Source organism: Lissotriton helveticus, chromosome 5_1 (assembly GCF_964261635.1).
Source record: "Lissotriton helveticus chromosome 5_1, aLisHel1.1, whole genome shotgun sequence".
Lineage (NCBI taxonomy): Eukaryota > Metazoa > Chordata > Amphibia > Caudata > Salamandridae > Lissotriton > Lissotriton helveticus.
The window spans coordinates 1,404,744,681-1,404,771,873 of NC_136065.1; the positions used below are offsets into that span (position 1 = coordinate 1,404,744,681).

Below are 27,193 nucleotides of genomic sequence, written 5' to 3' on the forward strand. Positions count from 1 at the left end.
AATCTGTCTTAATAAAGTGGCCTTTCTTGCTGACTAAGAAGTTGTGGACAGTGACTTTATTGCGCGAGGGGGGACCCGGGGAGAGCCGTGCGTGAGCCAGTCTCTCCCCGGGTAGGTTCGCGCAAGTCAATGGCCACGGCAGGTGGGGTGTTGATTAGTGAGGGCCAGGTGGGGGAATTAGGTCCAGCGCAGGGCAAGGGAGCATTGCGCACTAGGGAGGCGGGCGGCGAGGTTCGTTTTTGTCCCACCCACCCTTCCCCTTTTTTCTTTAGGCCTTTTTGTTTTTCCAGTGCTTACGTGCTGGTTTAGTTGGATTTTTTATTTTGCCACTTTAAGTCAGGTTGTTTTTCTTTTTGGGCGGATTTTAGTGGGGGGTGGGCAGCCTGGAGCGGGTTGGTCCATCCTCAATAGGCAGTTGTAAGAAAGGAAGGGGTATACATAAGAGTTAGAGGCTTCTGATTTGGTTAGGGTTAACTTGGTGGGGGGTTTATCAGTGGGTAGGAATGATCTGTTAGGCTGAGAGCAGTTTGAATTAGTAACTAAATAAATAAATAAAGAAGTGGTTTGATGTGTTGTTTATAACCTGTCTTAATAAAGTGGCCTTTCTTGCTGACTAAGAAGTTGTGGACAGTGACTTTATTGCGCGAGTTGCCTTGCCAGTACGTGGCGACATGGTAAACACAAATAAACACAGACACATATACATTGAATAATGGACATTGGGAACGCTTTTATAGGGCCCAGAAATACTGGATGAAACCTGGTTCTCAAGACCCACAACTGATCGGGGCATTCGGAAAAACAATATTCGGATTCTGACACAATTATTCAAGAATTTCAGCCCACTGCCCAGCAAAGTCGCAGCATAGGGGTGAAACTGCAGGGCAAGCATTTTGGGCCTAATTTGTGAACCGGAAAGTAAAAGAAACTTTATTCCATTTGAGGCACGACAGAAAAGCATTCTAAAACTACAAAAGTGTAACCTATGGCTGGACATTATTCCTGAGCTCTCAGCTCCTCACCGAGCTGTACCGCCACTCTCACTCATGGGGCAGACAGGGCAGGGACCTTAGCTGCAGAGCTGCAGCCCCCACGGTGAATTGCACACACAATGAACAACACGCACACATGGTGAATTACACACACGGTGCCACCCGCCCACCCACTGCAGGTCCGATTAGCATTAGAACAGGTCGGATCGTCTAGTGGCAGTGGCTGGTGAACTAACTTACTGTGTTTGTTCGTTTTTCTTCCCTGGGCTGGTGTTCGCTGGGAAATAGTAGGGCAAGTTGGCTCTGCTGCAAGTCTCCCCCCTGCGCTCACCAGATTCACGAGTGCGTGGTTGTAGGCGGCGCACGTCTCTGCTGCGCTTTCAGCGCAGGGGCTGGCCAAAAATGATTCCCAGAGCCATCATTGGTAGCGCTTTCGCGCGCTACAAAATTGATGGCTCTGGTAACCACATACGCGGCGGCTGCGCAGAACTGATGCTCATTACGGCGGCTTTTATAATTTTTTTGGAGACACTATGTCAGTGTTTGCAAATAAATTATAAAGGCCGCCGCCATGGGCATTAGTGCCGTGTGGCCGTCGCCCCAAAAATGGTGCCGCCTGGGTCGGACCCCCCCCCCCGTCCTCCCCTAGCTACGCCGGTGCACCACAGGAAAGTCAATCAAGAGCATATCTTTTACATGGTTCTCAAGCTCCTGCCCCCCTCCCCCAGACAACATAATGATTGTCTTTCACTGACGCTGATGTCCGCCCTTATATTATGTTCTTCACACCCAAATAGCTGAGAGGTCCCATGTACATACCTCTTACAGGCTTCCAGATTTCCTATATGGATAAAAGTTAAACTTAGCCTAGACTTGATCGCCTTGGATTGTGGCTTTATTTTGCTCACAAGAATGTGTCACTCATAGTCGTTAAAATGTCTCTCATAATTACATTGAAATTATGAAAATGTCACACATAGTAATTTGAAACCTTGGCAGCTATGTGGGCAGTACTCAGAGGGAGCAGGGGCTGCCATGCAGCGAGGAGCCCTGAAGTCAGGCTGCGATACAAAGGGGGATCCATACGGAAACATAGGGGATCGAGGACATGAGGGGGAGTGACTGGTTAAGAGAACAGGAAACAGGGGTGTGGGCAGTTCCGAGGTAAAGCCCGGGAGTCAATGGTTGAAATTTGGAAATGCTAACAGGTAAGAAGGGGCCCTTGGAATAGGGAATGCAGGCGAAAATGAATGTCTGGCAATGCACTGGTAGTAGAGGGCTGAAGGGCAGTGAGAAAGGGAAACGGATGTGGGCACTTCCGAGAGAACGGGCTGCAATGCACTGGGTGGTACTGGTGCTAGATTACAGGGGTTTGGGAGTAGTGGGGAATAAATGCAGACACGAGTACTGACTGTCTGCCAGCCAGTGAGCGGTGAGGGCAGCCGGGTAGTTTAAAATACTGGTGGCAGATCAAAGGGGTGGCAAGGCAAGGGGGGTGTGAGCATTTTGTGCCCCCAGGTGGATATAAAGTGGCCAGTGTTGAATGTCACGGCTGCTAATTAATGGCATCTTTGTTGTATCCAAATGAATGCTCTTAATCCAGTGATCCAATCTAAAGTGTTTAACTAATATTGTCCATGTACTAGAATCAAATTGGGTCCTGTTTGCCGAGTGTGCAGACCCAGGATCATGGTCGAAACATGGAAACCAAGTTGGTGTTCACAGGTTATATAGTTCTGTTAGTTCATTTAATCCGTTGATTGCTGTATTAAACTTTACAATTAAGAAAGCTTCCCTTTGATTTAAGCGTTGTTCAGTGTCACCTCCTCTCCTATCGCGTTCTATCGGCAATATCACAGTCCGTTTCAAATCACCTCCTGTGTGTTTTTCTTGTATCCAATGACTCACCAAGGGAGCAGTTACAACATTTTTATGGATTCTTGATTTGTGTTGAGTAATGCTTTGACGTACTTTCTGGTTTGTTTTACCAATGTATAACATGTTAGATTATACCATAGATTATATTTATGGTCTTGCAATTGGAAAATGTAGTATGTTTCAGAACATTTTCTTGTAGGAGAATAGACTTCCTTCAATAGTTTGGCTGCAACATGTGCACGTGCCACATGTGATGTCCCTGAATTGGAGGGAGATTCAAATGATGACGCATAGTTGTTTTCATTGATGGCATAGGAAGTGCTGCCCGGATAACTTCATTGCCAATACTTTTATCTTTTCTAAATGTGAATAGCGGGTTTTCAAAAGAATCATCCCAGTTTGTAATCAAGTGCCAATTCTGGTTGATGATCTTCTTCAACTGGTTAGACTTGGTACAAAATGTGGTGACAAAGACCAGCCATTTTAGTATTTCTTTTTGCTTCAATTGTTCCGCAATTGGTGTCCACAAGCTCTTTTTAGCAACCGTTTAAGTAATTTCTTTGGGTATCCATGGTTCTTAAGTTTATCTGTCAAGTTGTTTGCATGTAACTGGTAGTCTGCCTTCTCAGAACAATTTCTTCTTATCCTTAAAAACTGACCAAACGGGAGGTTATCTGTTGGTTTCGAGGATAGTAGTTTGCATAGTTCTGTGCTTTATTTCTATCAGATGTTTTGGTGTGTAGTGTGGTTTTCAATACTCCATCAGATGCATAAAAATGTGATGTAGGCCACGTTGTGATGTGCGCTGAAGTTAATATCAGGTGATCTGTCATTAAGCGAGCAATGGAATTTCTCAAGTGACTCTTCTTGTCCAGTCCAAATAAAAAACATATGTTGTCAATAAACATTACCCAATTTGAGATCGGGTGTATAAATGGGTTATTGTTGAAGATATATTTTTTTTCAAACTTCGCCATGTAAGGTACAGCAAATTCTTGTGTGCATGGGCAACCTATGGCAGTCACTTTGACTTGGTAAAAAAGTCATCACCACATTTGAAGTAGTTCTTCCTGAAGGCTAAACCTGCCAAGCTCATAATACATTCTCTTGGAACCTGTTTGGGCTTGGTTCTGGTCATAATTCCCTCCAAAAGCAACATACAATGGTTCAGCACTCTGATTTCAATTATAGTTCACAGCAAGAGTAACACCTTTTTCACATATACATTTGCAGAACTTGTTTCATAAAACTAATGGTAGCTCAACGGAGTTGTTTGGAGTATATTCTTTATTAATAAATTCTCTTCCAGCAGAATAAAAAGACCGTATTCAACGCGCTTCGTCCTCTCGGACTTCTTCAGGGCTTGAGAAATATTTTTTATATTATATTTGCAGTCTGGATGAGAAATTTCTCGCATTAGGAGATCAGTCCATATCAACCGTCCTCATTCCCTGATAAGTGTTTAGAAGTGGCTTGGCTAGGAGTTAGGAGTCCTAACTTTACTACTCCTAAATTGAGAGAAATCCTAACTTCAAGACTTTCAGTATTCATAGAAGGAATTTAAGAGTCCTAAAGATAGGACTACTAACTTCTGTGAATACCGAAATGAGTAAGTGCCTTCTGTGAATACCAACATGGTTGTAAGTTTAGGATTTTGTCTTAAGTTAGTTCTGTGAATCGGGGACCCACATTTTTGAACTAATTCCGGGAACTATAGTACTTCCAATTTATCATTAATTAAGCTTGCCACCAGATGTAAAAACGAAGAGCCCCATAGGGTGTATATCTACTACATTTTGGGATTTTCATGACTGAGCTTACTCTAACCCATACCCTTCTAGCTGATTTCAAACACTTGAAGCGTACCTTTTTGTAGTAACTGGGCTCAATTTGTCTTAAAAAAAGTCCTGTTGCTTCCCTTCCAATCGCCAGATGATATATTGATGGTATTTTGTCCTTCCGTATAGAGTTTTCTGCCCCAAGCAACACATCCATTTGTTGCAGACAGACTGCCCAATAGTAAAAACGTAAGCTTGGAGCAGCCCAACCACCTTTCTCTCGTGGAAGGGTTAGCAATTTCACAGCACAAGTTTTTTTGTAGCTCCATATAAAATTTCTAAAAATAGAGTTAATTCTCTGAAATGCATTACTGGGAATAGATATAGAATTCTAGGATTTTTAAAAAAAACATTTACTCTCCCCACTATTGATATATGCAACTTATCCAACTGTTGGAGCTCTGAGGTTGCCTCATCCAGCACTGAATCAAGATTGCTTGCCCATAGTGTCCGGACCTATCTCTACCCCTAGGTAAGTTGCTGAATCTGTCTGTTGCTGATCCCTTAAATTACATTGTTCTGTGCTAATTATCGGAGTCTTTTCCTTATTCAGGCAGTAGCCTGACCTGCTCCCAAAGTTTTCCACCATACTCTCGAGTTCTAATATTGCCGTTATTGGATTTGATGTGACCACCGCGATATCGTCCGCGTAAGCGAGTACCTTTGTCTCATAGCCATTTGTTTTGAAAGGCTCTATCAACGGGTTGTGGATTAACTGATTAATGAACGGATCAAGATATATGGCAAAAAGTATAGGTGAGCACAGGCACCCTTGTCTAGTGCCTCTTGCCACCACTGTTGGGTTTGATGTCATCCCCATTACCTGTAGTCTTACGTAGGGTTCGTGATACATCGCCGGAATAGCAGTAATTACTTTAGGGCCGGGTCCTCTCTCCACTAAGGCTCCCCACAGATAATGCCATGTCACTCTGTCAAAGGCTTTTTTCAGCATCAAGGAGGATCACAGCCAGTCTATCTCCTCTAGTCTCTGCTATATCCAGCAGAAAAAACACCCATCGTAAGTGATTCGTAGTTCCCCTGCCGGGTACAAAGCTGTGTTGCCATGCCGATACCAAACTGGCTATGAACCTCTGGAGCCGAATCACTAACATTTTTTAATACACCTTTCATATGAGTTTATCAGTGAAATGGGGTGGTACGAACCAGGCACTGTGCTTGGTTTCACCTTTTTATGAAATATTATTATGTTGGTTTCCTGCCAAGAATTGGATGGAAGTCCTCGGTATTGACCATCTAAAAACAGGTCATGGAGTAATATAGCCAGGTTGGCTCAGTAGGGTCACTGTTTGGCTATTGCCCCTGCTATAATATATTAAAATGTCTGCAAATAATCGGTTAGGTAGTTGTCAGTGGCACTTACGATTATATTGCAGTTTAAACTGCACAAAACCTGAGCTGAAAAACTGTTTGTGTTGTGTTTTGACCATTATAGATAATGGGGTAGCCCTGAAAGTCACCCAGGAGGACCTGGGCACAGTGCTGGAATAAGAACAATGGTCCGTGACCGAAATTCAATTGATTATAGACTAGTTATTGCCTAGAATAGTGCAATAAAGTTACTGAATAACACATATGAAACAATTGTGGTACATATACAAAATTATGCATCCAAACATTTATGTAGACCACACATATAGACCAATGCCACAATATCTGATAGATTTCAAGATATTTAATAAACAATGTAATTGTTGATGTACTTCACATAGGTTGCGTGTAAAAGAGGGGGGAGAAGTAAAGGAATAGTAGTGTTCGAAGATAGAACAGTGAATCAAAGAATGAACAATTTAACACCGTTTTTAAAAAACTGATATTCAATATCAGTACAAGGAAGCCTGTCCAAGCAAAGTTTACAAGTAATTGTGCATTTTTCAAATTGCATAAAATGCACAATCCAATCTCATTGTGTGGTGTGAAGAAGGTAGAGGTCTTGGTCAGGGCACGGCGTCGACGTTTCGACTCGACTGTGCCCTCAGGTATTTGAACTTTGGCTGCGAGTCTTCATCAGGACTGGGGAGGGCAACCTATGATTGTAATGGTGTGTTAGACATGGCAAGTGTCAGTGTGGTCAAAAAGTGGTCAAGTAGGAAAATTACTGACCTAACCTGCCGCCAAGCCTGGCTGAACAGGTACGATCGGAGCGACGTGTCAGAAGGCTCACGGTCGCCCTAATTAGATTTGTATGGTGTGTTCCAATCACATCACCAATCAAGAGTCGTTTTCAAGTTTTGTGACTTCCCTATCTGCAAGGTACAAGGGGCCAGATGTAGGTAGAATAGATTTACTGATTCTTAATTACCGAAAAGTACAGAATTTTACCGATTCGGTAATTAAGAATCGGTAAATCTGAGGGGTGGATATGTAGGTATTCCAGATGTGCTGGAATACCGAATCGGAACAATTCAGTATTTACCGATTCGGTAAATACCGAATCGGTAATGCCCATTCATTCCTTTGGGCTTTGAAGCCCATAGGAATGAATGGGCATTACCGATTCGGTATTTACCAAATCGGTAAATACCGATTTTCACAAGGGTGCAGGGGGTGTCACTTTGACACCCTCTGGCCCCCCCAAAACAGGCTCGGGTGCCATGTGGCACACCGGAATCGGTATTTTACCATCAAATTGGATTTGATGGTAAAATACCGATTCGGTAAGGCTTTTGGGACTCAGAAGAGTCCCACCTACATCTCAGATTTACCGAATCGGTAAAAATACTGATTCGGTATTTTACAGAATCGGTAAATTTACCGAATCTGTAAATTTACCGAATCTGTAAAAAATTGCCCCTACATACCGAAAACCCATTTACCGGTCGGTAAATGGCCTGAAACGGCCACCTACATCTGGCCCAAGGTCTTTAAACACAGGGTGTCCCATTGCCCACCTCAGGCACCCCACAGATAACCCCATATTGGGGGCTGCAGGGTTATGACAATGGCCCTGCATCCCTGTCTGCTCAACTACTTGTACCCATCACAGGTGAAGTGAGAGCATCCATTGCTTCCACAATACAGTAGGAGTTTTGTTCTCCTGCGAGGTGGAAGCAATCAGAACTTTTCCCTACCTGGATGCATGAAAATGCCTTGTTCTCCCACCTGAGGGCAGCAGCTTATGCACCTGCCCAGTGCAAATACCATAGCACTTTCCCTGCCCCTGGTCATGGAAATAGATTGTGTCCCTGGGGTTGGGGACCCTGGGACAAAGTTACTGAACAGGCCCCAGGAGATGGGGTCCCTTGGGCCATAACATGGCTCAGGGAGGGGGGATTGCCCAGCCCCCCTCCATTTAAATTGAAAGACGGCCCTGGGGTATGAGGTCCCCTGGGCCTCAAGGAGGCAATAGGAGAGGGGATCTGCACCACCATTTATAGGGAGTCAGGGTTTCCCTACCATATCCCCTTATGGTTTTGGTAATTTTTGAGGACTTGGGACTGATTCCCGAGTCCTAAGATGGCTGCCACCACTCCCTGATTTAGCAATCACACGGATATCAGGTAGAGATCTGTCAGCTCTGAGGATCCAACAGCAGTGTGATGTATACAATTGTTTTTCCAAAACTACTGAACAAATTTACACCAACACAAAAAACACTCTTTCTGGACCAAGATCTAGCTTACTGCTAAATTTGGTGTAAATCCATTAAGCAGTGTGGGCTGTAGCTGTCTCAAAAGTTCATATGGAAGAATTAAAGAGGAAAACACTTTTTGGGACACCTCTTTTTTTGTTGGCCACCACTGATGGATCACCCCAAAATTTACCATGCACTAACAAGTCAAAAAGTAGCACTTTAAAAAGGTTTTGTTGAGATTTATCAAACAGCACCAAAGTTATTAGCAATTTCTGTGGAAACATGATCCATTGACAATATCTATCTATCTATCTATCTATCTATCTATCTATCTATCTATCTATCTATCTATCTATCTATCTATCTATCTATCTATCTATCTATCTATCTATCTATCTATCTATCTATCTATCTATCTATCTATCTATCTATCTATCTATCTATCTATCTATCTATCTATCTATCTATCTATCTATCTATCTATCTATCTATCAATCTATCTATCTATCTATCTATCTATCTATCTATCTATCTATCTATCTATCTATCTGTCTGTCTGTCTGTCTGTCTGTCTGTCTGTCTGTCTGCTTGTCTGTCTGTCTATCTATCTATCTATCTACCTATCTACCTATCTACCTATCTATATATATAATACATACACACACACACACAAACATATATATAGAGAGAAAGCCCTCTGAATTAAATTCGCTTTGCAACTCTAAAGTGGCCCGGACTTCTTTCTTTTATTTATATATATATATATAAAAAAGCCGTTTGTGAATCAAACACGCTTAGCAAACTTGAAGTGGCCCGGACTTCTTTCTTTCACACAAAAGAGAGTGTTTGGCTGGAATATATATATATTCCAGCCAAACACTCTCTTTTGTGTGAAAGAAAGAAGTCCGGGCCACTTCAAGTTTGCTAAGCGTGTTTAATTCACAAACGGCTTTTTTCGACGCGTTTCGCAGGTGAAACCTGCTTTCTCACGAGAACGATTCAGAAAAGGGGGTGGTGATGAACAGAGTGCCTGAATTAAGCAGACCATTCTTACCCAGTCCAAAGATCAGGGCTTGATCCATCACCGTTTTTTAGCTCACTGCACCATCCCAGCTCAGAACTTGGCTATATGCAAATTAGTCTGTTCCTGTCCCAGTGCATGATGGGAACAGGGCAAACCAAACTACCAAGCCAATTCTTATACTGGGAAGGAAACAAGCTTCCGGGGACCGGTTTCTGCCATTTCAGGCGTCGTCGGCCCGGCTTGCTTGAATCCTGATGGTGCAATGAGCAAGGGACTCACATCTGAGTATACCCTTCCATGCTTATGGTGGACAAAATGATTCAGAAAAGGGGGTGGTGATGAACAGAGTGCCTGAATTAAGCAGACCACTCTTACCCAGTCCAAAGATCAGGGCTTGATCCATCACCGTTTTTTAGCTCACTGCACCATCCCAGCTCAGAACTTGGCTATATGCAAATTAGTCTGTTCCTGTCCCAGTGCATGATGGGAACAGGGCAAACCAAACTACCAAGCCAATTCTTATACTGGGAAGGAAACAAACTTCCGGGGACCGGTTTCTGCCATTTCAGGCGTCGTCGGCCCGGCTTGCTTGAATCCTGATGGTGCAATGAGCAAGGGACTCACATCTGAGTATACCCTTCCACGCTTATGGTGGACAAAATGATTCAGAAAAGGGGGTGGTGATGAACAGAGTGCCTGAATTAAGCAGACCACTCTTACCCAGTCCAAATATCAGGGCTTGATCCATCACCGTTTTTTAGCTCACTGCACCATCCCAGCTCAGAACTTGGCTATATGCAAATTAGTCTGTTCCTGTCCCAGTGCATGATGGGAACAGGGCAAACCAAACTACCAAGCCAATTCTTATACTGGGAAGGAAACAAGCTTCCGGGGACCGGTTTCTGCCATTTCAGGCATCGTCGGCCCGGCTTGCTTGAATCCTGATGGTGCAATGAGCAAGGGACTCACATCTGAGTATACCCTTCCACGCTTATGGTGGACAAAATGATTCAGAAAAGGGGGTGGTGATGAACAGAGTGCCTGAATTAAGCAGACCACTCTTACCCAGTCCAAAGATTAGGGCTTGATCCATCACCGTTTTTTAGCTCACTGCACCATCCCAGCTCAGAACTTGGCTATATGCAAATTAGTCTGTTCCTGTCCCAGTGCATGATGGGAACAGGGCAAACCAAACTACCAAGCCAATTCTTATACTGGGAAGGAAACAAGCTTCCGGGGACCGGTTTCTGCCATTTCAGGCGTCGTCGGCCCGGCTTGCTTGAATCCTGATGGTGCAATGAGCAAGGGACTCACATCTGAGTATACCCTTCCACGCTTATGGTGGACAAAATGATTCAGAAAAGGGGGTGGTGATGAACAGAGTGCCTGAATTAAGCAGACCACTCTTACCCAGTCCAAAGATCAGGGCTTGATCCATCACTGTTTTTTAGCTCACTGCACCATCCCAGCTCAGAACTTGGCTATATGCAAATTAGTCTGTTCCTGTCCCAGTGCATGATGGGAACAGGGCAAACCAAACTACCAAGCCAATTCTTATACTGGGAAGGAAACAAACTTCCGGGGACCGGTTTCTGCCATTTCAGGCGTCGTCGGCCCGGCTTGCTTGAATCCTGATGGTGCAATGAGCAAGGGACTCACATCTGAGTATACCCTTCCACGCTTATGGTGGACAAAATGATTCAGAAAAGGGGGTGGTGATGAACAGAGTGCCTGAATTAAGCAGACCACTCTTACCCAGTCCAAATATCAGGGCTTGATCCATCACCGTTTTTTAGCTCACTGCACCATCCCAGCTCAGAACTTGGCTATATGCAAATTAGTCTGTTCCTGTCCCAGTGCATGATGGGAACAGGGCAAACCAAACTACCAAGCCAATTCTTATACTGGGAAGGAAACAAGCTTCCGGGGACCGGTTTCTGCCATTTCAGGCGTCGTCGGCCCGGCTTGCTTGAATCCTGATGGTGCAATGAGCAAGGGACTCACATCTGAGTATACCCTTCCACGCTTATGGTGGACAAAATGATTCAGAAAAGGGGGTGGTGATGAACAGAGTGCCTGAATTAAGCAGACCACTCTTACCCAGTCCAAAGATCAGGGCTTGATCCATCACCGTTTTTTAGCTCACTGCACCATCCCAGCTCAGAACTTGGCTATATGCAAATTAGTCTGTTCCTGTCCCAGTGCATGATGGGAACAGGGCAGACCAAACTACCAAGCCAATTCTTCACCAGAAAGGAGACAAGCTACCGGGACCGGTTTCTGGCATTTCAGCCTCGTCGGCCCGGCTTGCTTGAATCCTGATGGAGCAGTGAGCAAGGGACTCATGTCTGAGTATACCCTGCCACACCTATAGTGGCCAACTTGGTAATTTGGGAAGTTGCGGGTACCACAGGATACTCATGTCACATTAAATGAGGGTGACACAGTACCAATTGCAATAAATTGCATGTAAATTCCAATGCGGAAAACTGTTTTGCACCAATAGAAAAAAGTACTGACTGTGATATAGACGGCTGTAGTGAAAGAAAGATCATTAGCTCAGGGAAAAAGCATAATTGTGGAAAACTTGATTCCAGTCTTAGAGGCTGTCACTAAGGCCTGAATTCCTAATGCAAATCCTTCGATCCTATATGGATACAGTGGTCCAACTCACTTACAGCAATAGACGGAGATTATGTGTTTGACTCTTCACTGCAAACATAAGAATAACTACAATATGAGCAAGATTATCCTCTGTCCAGTGAAATAATACCTTTAGATCAGTATGACTTCATAATGTATACTGATTTGCATGCCCAGCCTGCAGTTGGAGCAAAATACCAATACTCTGCTGATTACACAGCAGTAAAGGGTAAAATGAGGAATGGAGAATTCCAACTTCTAAAATTTTCATGCGGTCACTAGATGATTGCACAGAAATCTCTAATTCTGGCACTTGAGAATACTGATTCTGAATTCCCCACACTAATAATGTGTGATTCATATTATTGTGTCCAGCTTTGCAATGACTATCTACACCACTGGAGCCAGAATGGGTTCAGAGATTCTAAAGGAGTCACTATCTGGGGCGTGGCCAAGATAGGGAGTGGGTAAGATGTGTTTCACATCGTCTCCCCGCTCCCGTGTGTCCCCGAATCGGCCCAATCCAGCGACGAACAGCCGCTGAAGAACAGTGAATAAGCGGAGACCTACCTACAGCCCGTCAGCGCTCAAGATAAGGGGAACATAAGGCTGGAGGTGGGAGCACGGAACATTTCTCGACCGTGGCACAGAGCGGAGAAAATGGTGGCCGGTCCTACTGGCTGTGACGAGGCTGGGAGATGAACATGGCGGCAGGCCGGTGATGTGACGTGGGCCCCAGAGAGCAGACAGGCACCCACCAAGTTAAACAAAAAATAGTGGTTCTGTCGTGTGGAGAGCAATTTCTTTGCTTTGCTATACATATAAATATTCTTCACGTATTTCACAAACTGACATTAAATGTACGATATGCAAGGACACCACACACACCTTAAATTTGATTTTTTTTTCTTATTATACGTATCTTGCATGTATCAATCAATAGACAAAATGGCTATCCGAGACAAAAGTGACATAAAATCACATACAGAGTGGAATGCTTTAGTGACTAGTAGTGACAAGTGATGACCTTGCTATACAGAGATAGTGGGGAATAACATATTAACATACACTTATACGAAACATAAATTATCATCAGTCCATATTTTGAATTAAATAGTCACAATAAACAAACATTTTTTTTTCTTGTGTTGTCCTCAAAAGCTTCAGAAGATACCTTGAGCTTTTCAAGCTCTCAGGCTGTCCTTCATTTCCCCTGTTCTGATGAAGACCCGTTCCGGATGCAATTAAGTCTGCACCATATTTTAGGGTCGAAACGTCGTCGTTGTGTATATTAATCCGTAAATGAAAAGTCACAACACAAGAAAGAAAAATACTTTAGTTTATTGTGACTATTTAATTCAAAATATGGACTGATGATAATTTATGTTTCGTATAAGTATATGTTAATATGGTATTCCCCACTATCTCTGTATAGCACGGTCATCACTTGTCACCACCAGTCACTAAAGCATTCCACTCTGTATGTGATTTTATGTCACTTTTGTCTCGGATAGCCATTTTGTCTATTGATTTTTACATGCAAGATACATATAATAAGAAAAATATTTCAAATTTAAGAGGTGTGAGTTGTGTCCTTGCATATCGTACATTCAATGTCAGTTTGTGAAATACGTGAAGAATATTTATATGTATAGCAAAGCAAAGAAATTGCTCTACACTCGACAGAACCACTATTTTTTGATTAACTTTAGGAACCAGGTTCTGAGTGTTACTGGGATACCCCATTATATTTAATAGGCACCCACCAAGAGCGGCTGAGAGAGGTGAAGGGCTAGGCGGGAGGCCCTGGGCAGAGCCAGGCGCCGAGGCGGGAAGAGTGGCCAACTGGCTGCGAGCGGAGGGCTGAGGCCTAGCAAGCAGCGCAAAGCCCGGGGGGGGGGGCGCAGCAGAGGTGAGGCTGAGCGGAGCAGCGGGGCATTGCCCAGTAAGTCGACTGGCGCAGAGAGTCACACACAAAGCGGAACGACGGTACCCACAGCGCAGGCACCACAAGGAGTAGTGAAGGAGCACCAGTCGAGGAGCGGCCTGGAGGGATCCGGGGAGCTCAAGGCCACAACAGAAGCTGAGGTAGTGGTGGGACCACCTTGGATGCCGATCGGCCCCGCAGAGCTTCGGCCAGACGTACCAGCTGGCGCTCATAGGTCTGAGAACCAAAGAGCGGACTGGGCAGTGTCCCAAATGGGTACCCACCACGGCAGGCCAGCATTGGCGGTTAACCAGAGGCCTCCAGGGACGGTGTCGCACAGCTCTAGCTACCCTGTGAAGCAGAAGAGCAGGGGTCTGGCATGAGTGAGCTGGGCCTTGCTGGGGCTGTAGTGCTAGCGGAGGGTGCTCGTAGAGAGCAGAGACAGCTTGCGGACTCCATAGAGCTCTGTGATACGGCTGGACCGCAGGAGGCAGCTCTGAACCTCAGAGCACATGGCACGACAGAGGTTCCACCAACAGGGACCGTCAACGGTGTCGCACTTGGCAGCGGATAAGGGGCAGTGAGAGCGGCAGGCCAAGCAATGGCCTGGGGAGTTTCATTCTCAGGCTGCTGGTCAGAGTGAACCCAGCCTAGGCGAAGAATAGAGACCCAGGCACAAAGAGTGGAGAGGGGACACCGTGAGAACCAGATAACAAAAGCAGCCAGCCCCAGAGGTTGGGCAGTCGTGGGCACAGCGTGGAAGGCCCAGCTCAGTGGTCATTGATACAGGGAGACGCAGAGCCCTCATAGCAGCGGGGACCGGAGGGGCATTATACGCACGACTGCACTACGCCCCTAAGGGAGGAGAGGCAGCAACCACAGGGCCTACTGGCAGGCGGCCGTAGCGGGCAGAGAGCGGTACAACAGACGCCAGGGACTTAAGTAGCAACAGGTGGGGCAATGGCGGGCGAAGAAAGACAGCACAACTCGGCGAGCTCACTCTACCCCACAGCACATTGACCTCTGCAGGCGCTTGGGGTACATGTTCTGAGACGTGGATCTACTAGACACGCACAGCGGCCATGCGTGGGCCAGAAGCGCAAAAGGGCAACACTCCACTCCAAGCACTAGAGCCTCCACTGCTAACATGGCTTCCATGAGGGGGGAAAAGGACAGAACATTGAAAGACATGCTAACTATACCCCCAGCGGCTGGAAATGGAGAAGACAGATCCGGCCCCCATGAAGCAGCTTCAGCTCGACCCAGAGAGCTCGTAGGCCCCGATCACCCACTCTTTTTTGGAGACGCTCTTCAACACCCTAAGAGAGGACTTCCTAACACTCAAAAGTGAGGTGGCAGGGGAGGTGAAAGAGGTCAGATGCCCGACTACCCCCTTAAAGAACGTACCCTGCGGGAGGCCAGGGCAATACATCAGATCAAGTATATGGGCCACTCTCTAGCTCTCTACCAGGACCTGGCAGCCAGCACGCTACAAAAGAGGCGATAGTTAAGAGTAGTAACCACTAATCTCCGGGACAAAGGAGTAGCTTACTCCTGGGGTCACCTGTCCCATTTAATCTTCAAATGGGACAGCAAACTCTACCAGGTTGGATCCCTTCAAGAGGCCTGTAAGATAGTGGGCCTACCACATTCCAGCCCTGAGGAGTCCACCAGCCCAGGACGCCAAATTGCAAGAGATCAAAGGCAGAGAGTCAGAAAGAAACGCTTCTCTGGGTCCTCGCAGGGGCCCGACCCTATGACTATGGCACAGGAGCGGCGAGCGGCCTTAAACACAGTACTGAAGGACACTGCATCCCAGGACGGCTTATGAATGCTGGAGAGGCTACAGCAGTAAAGGGAGATAAGCGAGGCTAGGGATGGGTCTGCTAGGAGTGGGGAGGCGGGGATTCTTTGGCCCAAGGTATGTCCCTGCTCTCTCTTTTTTTTGAGATGTACGTGATTACGCCTTGCTGGCGCTGGACAATATGGCGAGGGTTGGGTGTTCCAGTGGTGTTAGGGAGGGGTGGGGGGAGCTGGTTGGCTGTATAGTGGGGGGTGGCAGTCAAAACAAGGGGTAGGTCAGCAAAGGGGTTGGGGGAAAGTAGTGGTAGGCCCGGGTGTGGGACGAGTATCCTTGAAGACGTACCGAACGATCGGAGACTGGATATCAGCACGCACTTTACTTTACGGATTGTTACTCTGAATGCGAGGGGCCTGAATAACCCAAATAAGCGGTGAAACCATTTTATCCTATTTAAAGAATTCAGAAGCTGATGTATGCCTGATACAAGAGATTCACCTCCTCCCCAAAGACTGCCATTGCATGATGCTCAGGCTTTCCCTCAACAATTTTTCTCCTCCACACAAAATAAGAAAGTGGGGTAGCCATCCTGGTGGCTAAGCGCTTTGCCGGGAAGGTGGGGGATAAGGTAGCGGAGATAAAAGGTCGCCTCTTAGCTTATAAGTGCTGGGTCAGAGGCTCGCCATTGGTACTAGGGTCCATCTATGCACCCAACTTGGGGCAAGAGAAGTTTCTGATAGAGGCCCTCTCGGAAACCCTGAGTGCCCAGGAGATATGGCTGCTTATAGGGGGGAGCTCAACTTAGTGATGGACATGGTAAAAGAGTCAACGTTACACTCAAACGGGAGAGCTATACCTGGAGGGGAAATCCTGGCTCCAGACCCGGGGGCTGACATACCGGTAGCGGGAGCTCACCCACACACTTCACAATTTTCCTTTTACCCCCACACCCATGGTACATACGCTAGGCTGGACCATATGCTGGACACAACAGAAATTCGACAGCTAGTAAAGGACATAAAGATAGCACCAGCAGTACTTTCAGAACATAATGCGGTGGTGGCGACTCTCTGGGTGCCTCAATCGTGTAATAGATTTGGGGGATGGAGACTGCGGGAGGGTATGATACATAGGCCGGAGGTGAAAAAAAGATTCTCAAATACATCACCGACTATCTTGAACTAAATGAATCCCCTGGTATATCCCTGTCTACTTTATGGGGGGCCCTTAAACAGTAGTGCATGGAGAATTAATAGTAAAATCAGCGGCTGAGAACAAAGAATGCAAAGTTAAAAGAGAACACCTAATGGCGCAGGTCCTTGAGCTGGAAAGGGTACAAGCAGGATGGGGGTACCTAGGGTTTGGCGCCAGCTAAAGGTGGCACAGGCCCAACTAGCAGGCCTTGACCTAGATAGGGCTGAATATGCCGCACTCAGGCTCAAGCATTTCTATTGCATTGGGGGGAACAAAACGGGACATATGCTGGCAAACAAGTTACGAGCCAGCACCCAGCAAATGAAAGTGCAATCAATCCAGTCAAACTCGGGGAAATTAGAGGAAGGCGATGAGGAGATCACAAAGGCCTTTCAAGCTTTTTACACTGAACTTTACCGATCCTGCATTATCATCACTTACCTAGAGGATACACGCACGACGGCACTCTACCCAGGGCATGCAGAATATTTGGAGGCTCCAATCAGCGTAGAGGAAGTGATAGGGGTGATATTGCGCCTCAAGCAAATGAAATCACTCGGACCTGACGGTTTCTCGGACGGGTTCTATAAATCTTTCTGCTAGGTTTTAGCTCCCGTTTTGAAGCGACTTTTTTCATTCCTTTATGGGCCCTGTTACGATCCCCCCGGAGATGCTAGCAGCCTCTGTTGTGGTACTGCGGAAACGAGGGAAAGATAAAACATTATGCGGCTCCTATCTCCCGGTGTCGCTTCTGAATGTGGACTTGAAGGTCTTTACCGGAGTGCTAGTGGCCCGTCTAGGCCCCCTCATGCCGGGTATCATCGAGCTAGACCAGTCCGGCTTCATACCTAATTGACAAAGCAGCGACAATACCAAACTCATATTACATCTGGTCGACAAGGCCCATCGCACCAACATGAATGCTCTCCTGCTGTCGATAGATGCCGAGAAGGCATTTGATCGGGTAGACTGGGACTTTTTAGATCAAACCCTGGTGCACATTGATCTGGGGACAGGTTCAGGGCCTGGATGTTGAGTTGCTACACCGCGCCGATGGCTACTATTAGAGTCAATGTGGTCTCATTCAGCCCCTTTGAGATCCGGAGAGGGACCCGACAGGGATGCTCGCAGTCACCCCTCCTCTTCGTGTTGTATGTTGAGCCCCTGGCTCAGAGGATCTGAGAAAACCCTGACATTTTGGGATCCCGTTTGGCGGGGAGAGACACGCGATCAGCTTCTATGCGGATGACATCATGGCATCCCTCGAATCACAGGAGAGATCGGTCCCAGCCTTTCCACAGGAGCTGGAAGCCTTTGGCCAGGTCTCGGGATTCTGAGTCAAAGTCAGGAAATAAATGATTCTCTGGTTGCAGGGGACAATAAATACGCCAGGAAGGGACACTTATGCAGGGATACCAGGTATGACTTCTATTCCATACCTCGGAATTGAACTGGCCCTATCCGTTTCACAAACAAATAAATTAAATTATTCCAAGTTAACCACTCAGCTCACCAATGAGCTGCAGAATTGAAAACACTATCCATTATCACTGCTGGGAAGGGTAGCAGCAATTAAGATGTCCATCCTTCCTAAAGTACTATATCTCTTCCAGACACTCTCGTTTCTGCCCCCGCCGGGTACTCTTCACAAAATACAGCAAGGGATATTACAGTTTGTCTGAGCTGGGGCACGTCCCTGGATGAAAACGGAGCTGGGCTACCTTTGACTCGATGAGGGAGGCTTGGGGATCCCATGCATACTGGAAGACTTTCGAGGATCTGTGTGGAATGGAATAGGTCAGAATCTGAAAGGAGATGGCTGTTCCAGGACAGAGCGTTAGTTAAACTTTCCCTCTGGAAGGTTCCATTCCTCAAGAGTGCAGATAGGCCCTTAAATTTACGGGGATTACCTATAATCCACACACAACTCAGGGTTTGGGACGGGGTGGCCACAAAGAAAGGACTGACTTCTTATCCCTTGCCCATGACTCCTCTCTTGGAGAACAAAGATTTTATACCGAGGCTGGATGAAAGAGTATTCCCAGAATGGCGGGGAACTGAATGTAATTCGGCAGGACACTTCTTTGACCTCGATGGGATTCTTTCATCTCATGACCTCGATGGCCTGCCTGAATTCAAGTGATTCCACTATCTTCAACTATGGCACTGGCTTCTGCAAACGGAGGTGCGGCCAAAGGTGAGCAGAAAACTGACAAAATATGAACGGTGGCTATTAACAAAGACTACGAATAGGAAAATGATCACTGAACTGTATGATATGATATGCCCCCAAACACCTGAGGTGCCCACGGCTAGTCAAAAATGATAGGCGAAAGACTTGGGAAGGGAACTCACCGGAAAAGAATAGAAGGATATCTACTACTGGGCCAATCATATGGCACGTAACACAGCTAGCAGGAAGACCGAAATTAAAATAGCCACATATTGGTACCTGATCGTAGTTTGACCTGCTGGAGGGGCTATGGGGAAGAGGGCATGCTGGTACATCTGCTATGGGAGTGTAGAAACTAGAAGGGTACTGGCAGGCAATCCTAGATGATTTATTTATTTATTTAATTTATAAAGCGCACTATCACCAAAAAGGCATCCTGGCACTGACGGCTCAAGTTAAAGAAAGGAAAAAGAGTGTTCCAGGACCGACAACCAACTAAGTTTTAAGAAACAGCCAGGTTTTAAGTCTCCTTCTAAAGACAGGGAGATCACTAACTTGTCTTAGCTCCAATGGGAGCTGATTCCAACGTTTGGCAGCAGCAATCCCAAAGGATCGACCACCTGCCCTAACTTTCCTGAATCTGGGATTCTTTACAAGTCTTGCCAAAGAAGAGCGAAGGCTTCTCACAGGAGCATACTACTCAAACTTTCTTTGCAGAGACACAGGCCCCAACATATGCAAGGCTTTAAACACTATGCAGAGAGACTTGAACTGAACTCTCTGTCTCAGCGGAAGGCAGTGCAAATCTGCCATGGCTGACGAGGAAGCGGATCTTCTGGGCCACCCCAGGGCCAACTTGGCAGCAGTTGACTGAATCCTCTGCAATCTGTCAAGCAAGAATTTAGGAGACTCGAGAAACAAAGCATTGCAATAATCAAGTCTACTAAGAATAGTACTGCGCACTATCAATGCACGTGCATGAGATGGTAGCTGAGGAAGAATCTTCCACAGTGACCTAATAATGGCGAGACAACAAGTCACAGTTTTCATAACCTGAGCTTCCAAGGTGAGTTTATAGTCAAACATGACGCCCAGGTTGCGGACCTTCTTCACTAGTTGAACCAGGGACGAGGTAGCGGCGGGCCAGAAGTTATTGGGCAAGACAGAGGGAATCCTATCCCTAGGACAATAGAGCACCTCTGTCTTATCCGCGTTGAATTGCAGTGAGTTCTCCTTCAGCCAGAGTGCCGTATCACGCAGGCAGTTATGAAACACTTCTAATGGGGTTGACTGGTCTCGCTCAAGGGAGAAAATCAACTGCGTGTCATCCACATAATTAACGATGTTAATGTTATCCTCTTTGATGACAGCAATCAGGGGTTTCATATAGATGTTAAATAAAATGGAGCTGATAGCCGAGCCCAGTGGTACGCCATGTGAGATATAAGTGTAGGCGATTGAATAGGGGGAAGGGATACCGCTTGCTGTCTGTCAAGTAAAAATGCCTGGAACCACCTCAGGACAGATCCCGTCACTCCCACCTCTCTCAGTCTACTCAGCAGAATCCCATGGTTGACCGTATTGAAGGCGGCAGACAGGTCAATCAGAACCAAAACAGCTGCCACCCCCTGTCTGCCCGCATCAGAGGTTCGTCCATCGGGGTCACCAGAGCCGTTTCAGTGCCACGGGCCGCTCGAAAACCGAACTGAACCTCCTCCAGCAAATTATGTTGTTCCAAAAACTTAGACAGAGTGCTACTCACCACTCGTTCCACAATTTTAGCGTAGAGAAACAGTTTGAGACGCAAATTCCGAGATTCCTGGCATATGTAACACTAGTACTACCCAACTCGCTGACATATCCTCTATGTTCTAGGACTGGTGCTAGGAGCGATACTTCAAAACATCTTTTCACACTTGGGTACACAGTTAAGGCCGACATACTTCGGGTGGTTACACAGGGTGTGGCACATTTCAGGAATGGAAAGGATACAGGTACCTTTTACTAACTTCACAGACACCTTTACTAAAATTTGGCAGCCAATAATCTCTTTGCTAGCCCCCAAAATTAATGAAATTACATGTCCAAGGTACCTTCGGCTCCTCCGCCTTACATCTCTGGATACACAGACCCCAACCTAATGAGTAGCTCCCTCGCCCTTGCCCAATATTCTACTCGACTTCAAATAGGCCATAAGTACACTAGTTCGTGGGTGGAAAGGGGAGGGGGGAACCATGTTCCTACTTCTTCTTCTGTTTCAGTTTTTTTTTCCTTTGGCATTGCTTTATAAGTACGATTTTTAAGGTAATGTACATACAGAGACTTTATGGATAACCTCATTGCTGTTGACGGACATGGAAAGCACAATGCCCATAAACCATCATTAGGTTGCTGTATGTATGGCCCAAACAGGGCATCGATGACAAGGTGCTGTTTTATTACTGAGATGCATGTTCTTTTGTGGCTACAGAATGTCCATAAAAACAAAGTTCAACCTAAAGGATACACTATCAAGCATAAAATGCTGTGGCTAAACTTAAAGTGAGTTTGCCACGGGCTCATGTCTTTCACACGCTGAGCCATCAACGTGTAGGAATACATGTGGAAGGCAATTCACTGGCTGATGAAGCCACAAAGACAACAATGCTCACTGCTTTTGTAGCTGCAGTGACTTGTTCTAACATGAGGATAGATAGAGACATTAAGAAATTCTGGAGGCACTCCCTAGTGGGTATGGAATTACGAGAGTGGATAGACCGTCTGGCAGAGGAGGGGGCATTGCAACAATTTACAAAGGTGACATTCAGTGCTCTCTTGAGCCAGCTGACATAACAGACAGCGAGGCAGGCCTCTTCACGATCAGGACAGCCCCTAACTATGTCATTAAAGGGCTACTGGTCAATAGACCTCCGGGACCCTATTTGAGGCTCTCACCTAGATTAATTGACTACCTCATTCAACCTGCATTACGGTACGAAAAGTTATTAGTGTTGGGTGACATAAACTTGCACTTTGATGACACACTCAACTCTGGGGCACAAGAGTTGCACCAGGAACTAGCAATGCTACAACTACTTTCAAAGTCTGAACTCCCCACTCATAAGTTGGGTCATTTACTTGACCCTATCTTTGCCAACTGGGACGCGCGGGAAGTGGAGCTTCCGCTTCCGGTGTTGTGGTCGGATCACTTTCTGATTTCATTTATGATAAAGCTGCCCTTGCCTAAGACACAGGAGAAGGTTAAGATCGGCATAAAAAGTAGGAAGTGGGTTGGTTTCTCTAAGGGGGCTTTTAATCAGACCCTCTTAAGGGACGGACCACCTTCTGTCCTGGACGTAAACCTGGCTTGCGAAGTCCTTGAGAGACGTATTATTGATGCCCTTGATTGCACCACACCTTGGTCACAAAAAATGTCCACTAAAAAACGCAAATCGGCTCCCTGGTTTGTAGACGAGCTAAGAACTGCTAAATCAGCTTGTAAACCCCTTGAAAGGTGTTGGAGGAAAGATTTCTCAGTCCACTTGGGAGAGGAATATAAAATCAGCCTTAAAAACTACTACTCGCTTATTAGAAAGGCGAAAACAGCCTACTTCAAGGAAAGGATTCATACAGCTGAGAATTCTACCAAAGAGCTGTTTAAGGTTTTTAAAGAAATATCCTCTCTGGCATCTATTGCAGCGCCTATTGCTGGATCTGAGGAATCCTGCAATCGAGTTGCCGAGTACTTTGCAGCAACAGTGGAGAAAATGTACTCCTCCTTTCCTGACTCTGCTTGTGATGGCAAGTGATTGGAGGGTGAACCTGTGGATATATTGGAAATACAGTGTCTTCACAAATTTATCGTGCCCCCCATGACACTTTTAAACAGATAGCCACCAGTATTAAATCAGGTTCACCAAGGGACCCAGCTACCCCTAGGATGCTTAGAGGGAGTATTGACCCACTCGAGCCTTTTATGAGAGCTGTCTTTTAGCTCGGGAGTGGTCCCTAAAATATTAGTGTTGATCAACTTGACAACTTGCACCCCATCTCCCTGCTCCCCTATTTTGCTAAGGTTGCGGAGAAGAACGTGAATACACAACTTACAGCACATATCTGCAGAAACAACCTTCTCCATCCCTCTCAGTCTGGCTTTCAAGCCCTTCATTCCACCGAATCTGCCCTGCTGTACTCGACCGAGACCATTCGGAAGTATGTGGACGAAGGGCAGAAAGCGGCCTTAATTCTTTTAGACTTAAGTGCCGCTTTCGACACTGTTGCTCATCATACCCTGCTGCAAGAACTAGAGAGAGCTGGTGCAGCAGGCGGGGCCTTGAAGTAGATGGCATCCTTTTTATCTGAGCGTAGCTTTCAAGTCATGCAGAGTACTTTTTAATCCAGAAACATCAAGCTGGCTCAGGGGGTGCCTCAGGGCTCCACCCTGAGCCCGACATTTTTCAATCTTTATGTCGCCCCCCTGACTAAAATCTCGGATAAATTTGGGATCAACGCCATGTCCTACGCTGATGAAACCCAGCTGGTGGTCTCCCTTCCCCCAAGCTCGGGCCGGTGCTGCCTCCAACTTTGTGTCCTGCCTTCAAGAACTGGCAGTGTGAATGGCAAATAATTGCCTGAAGTTGAATGGTAGCAAGACCGAGGTGTTGGTGATATGGAAGGCTCCACCAGTATGGTCATCGGCATGGTGGCCCCAGACCTTGGGCCCTACTCCTACACCTTGCGAACAAGCAAAGAACCTTGGGTATGGGTGGACAACAAGTTGTCTTTTGATTACCATACCAGGCGTTTTGGTGACTTCTCGTCTACATTATGACAATCTCCTGTATCTGGGTGCAACTGCTAAGTGCATACAGAGATTGCAGTGCATCCATAATGAAGCAGCGAGACTTGTTCTTATGCTTCTGAAGAGAGCCTTAGCTACAAGGGCTTTGGCCTCCCTACACTGGCTTCCTATTAGGGAGCGAGTAAAGTTTAAGGCCCTGTGTGTTAGTCACCGGATTTTACAGAGGAAGGGGCCTTCGTACTTGTATGATTTTCTAAGTCCCTAAGCACCGACTAGACTGCTAAGATCTAGTGGGAAAGGAAAGGTGCACGTTCCCAAAATTAAGAGAGCAAGGATGAGTGGCCGCTCTTTTCAATATCTGGTGGCTCAGCTGTGGAACACACTTCCTCAGAGTCTCCGGCTGGAGTGCTCTGAGACTATTTTTCGGAAAGGTTTGAAGACCCATCTGTTTCCTGTGGTATAACCTCTGGTATTGTGTTAGGCCCCTGCTGTTGCTGTTTTTTTAGCTGCTACCTTAGCGCGGGGACACACTGGTCCCAGTGTAACCAGGTGTTTTACAACTGCAATTATTATTATTATTATTAAGAAGGCTGGCACAGCTTTGTTTTGTGGTATACCGTTACTGAAAGTATTTTTTAGCAAATATTCCATTTGCTCATCTTCCACGAGTGGAGGAAAGAGCGAATCTGATTTCAGACAGTAGGTTAGAGTTACATCTAGCTGCACATTACAGTCTTGCATCTGCTCACGCAGGGGAAGCAGATACAGTTTAATTATTACAGCAACGCGGTTGGTGGCCAGGTCCACACAAACAGACTAAAGTCTATAAGCCAGATGTACGAAATTCTAATTTTGCATTTCCTAAGTAGCGATTGAAATTGCAACCAGTTTTTGGCCTTTGCACATATGAAAAGTCTGTTTTGCATTTCTTAACGGGCAGCAATTGTGATTCGGCCTGTTACAAAATGTAAAATGCTTTCATACATCTGGCCCTATATCCTTAATTGTAACATTTGTCAGCAAATAAAGATTTCCACCACAGCACGCCCACCAACAATACCTCTCTTGATCTCAAATAAGCCTTTAATCTGGACCACTGCCGGCCTCTAAATGCAGATGGCTCTTTTAATCATATATTGTTAGCAGTGGATTACTGCTCTTGATTCCTATTGGTATGGCCACAGAACTCGGCTGATGCTCGAACTGTTATAAAAGATTTACAAGTCTTAATCAGCACATATGTAGTAGCCACATTCCATTCGGACCAGGGCACATCATTAGCCTCTAAGGTTACCCAGATGCCATTGGAATATTGGGTGTGGCTGTGCACTATTCCTTGCCCACCCATCTTAAGAGAAATGTGGTAGTAGAAAGGAAAGAAATGTGACTTTAAGCAATCTTTAACAGCTAGAATATTAGGTTCAGGTCGCAGTTGGGTCCGCCACCTGTACGAGGTACTGAGAGCCTTAAACAATCTGCCAAGAAGTTCCTTGAGTAGTTTGACTCCCTATGAGGTCCTGTTCAGGGTTCAGATGTGGTTTCAAGACCTTGACAGTCCTAGTACAGTGTTGACGGAAATGCATTTTGATACTGAAGAACATTTGGCTGTCTCACAGTATTTATTTATTTACTTGAGTTTTATATAGCGCTGGCTAGACCCGGAGGTATCAGACCACTTTACATGAGGAGAGTTACATAGGTTACAAGTTACACATTGTCACAAAAGGCACATCAGTTACAGGTTACATCCGTTGGTTCTAGGTATGAAGAAGGGTAAGGGGGTAATGTAAAGGGGTAATGGAGAGGGAGATTAAACAGAGCATAGGCTTAAGGATAAACAAAGCAGGCAGGGGGAGAGAAATTCAGGGAAGAGGGGAAAGAAATAGGGGAGGTAGGCAAAGAATGAAGGAGGGAAGAGATGGGGAGGGGGAAGAGGCACAGCGTGGAGACGTGGAAGTAACCGTGTCTGACATCTGGCTGGGTGGGCGACAGCTCCGTGCGGTAAAAGGATCATTCCTAGTCCTCCATTTTGTGTGATTCTCTTGTCTTGGTGGGCTCTCTCAGCAGGGTTGCTGAGACTCAAGGGCATAGACTACATCTGAAAAGACCAAAGCAGTAAGCTACTGAAATGTTCTGCCACTGGTGAAGTGAGGACAGTAGCTGCAAATCCTGACTGGATTCCACAGACCAGTGGTCTAGTTTGGGAGAAGAACCTATTCGGGCCATCAGAGTGCCTGTGCCTTTCCTGCCTGTTGAAGGTACCAGAACTATCGATTTCATTTAACCATACCATGTGACTGGTTCTACATAGTAGGCCATGAGGGCTCCTGGGTACTTACCTACCTCCTATCACTACCATCTAGGGAATCCAGTTACAAGTTTTAACCAACACCAACGTTTCTTCTCCCCCGCCTGGGGATGTCTGACACTGACATTTTGCTACCAATACCACATAATTTACAGATTAAGTTATTTATCATACCTCACCTCTGAAGTTAAATTCCAGTTCTACACAGTTTACCGAGCCTTCTATGTTTGCACAGAATACCTACGGCTATTTTGTCAACATTGATGACCTTTCTTTGGATACATCAGACCCTCACCAATTGAAACTCTTGCATTTATAATTTTTCTCAGGACCACATACCTTGTTCCACCTTAGATTTACATTTTGATTTCTATTTCGTTGTTTTATTCTTTCCTTTGAATTGGTTTTGTGACAGTATTTTTCCTACTTCTAAATGGACACTATCTCCCAGAATGCTCTGCTGTTGAACTGGTAACTGAGGTATTGAAGCCTCATTCTTCATCACATAAAGTGCTAAGAGACCTGTCACTTGTGAACTTTTCAGCAGTTCCTGTAATTGATAGAATTGTTTGAGATAAAGTACCCTATGATTTAGTTGGACCGACAGAGACATTATAGATTCCTTATATTTTCAAAATATTTCTCTTAGTGATGTCATCACTCCTGGCAGCATTTCTTATGTTTGAAATATTCATACTGTATAGCAAATGCTTGATGATTTATAGCATTATAATATATTTGAAAATGAAGATATGTACTATGGTATATCCAATTATGGTGAATGTTTTGTTTTTACCATTTTGCACACCATTTCTTACACAAAGCAAGAGCTTCATGTGCAATATTTAATTCACAAAATACATAGAGGAAACATAAAACAACATGCATAAAATGGTACATACAATTTTTCCCCGTCCAGCCAAGAGGGTTGGCTCCTTTGGCCATTGGCTTATAATGGATGTCATGGATTCACAACAACACAAAGGGGTTCAGGATAAATAGTCCAGACCCACGTTACATGCAGATGCAACACTCAGGAGTGG

At 45.7% G+C, this 27,193-nt stretch overlaps 1 protein-coding gene across 1 annotated transcript in view; it reads left to right on the plus strand.

The window, feature by feature from the left end:
• The window catches only part of LOC144755450 (AMP deaminase 1-like), a 2,827,830-nt gene that overhangs the window by 1,681,644 nt on the left and 1,118,993 nt on the right, over positions 1 to 27,193 (plus strand). The gene's annotated exons all lie outside the window — the stretch shown is intronic.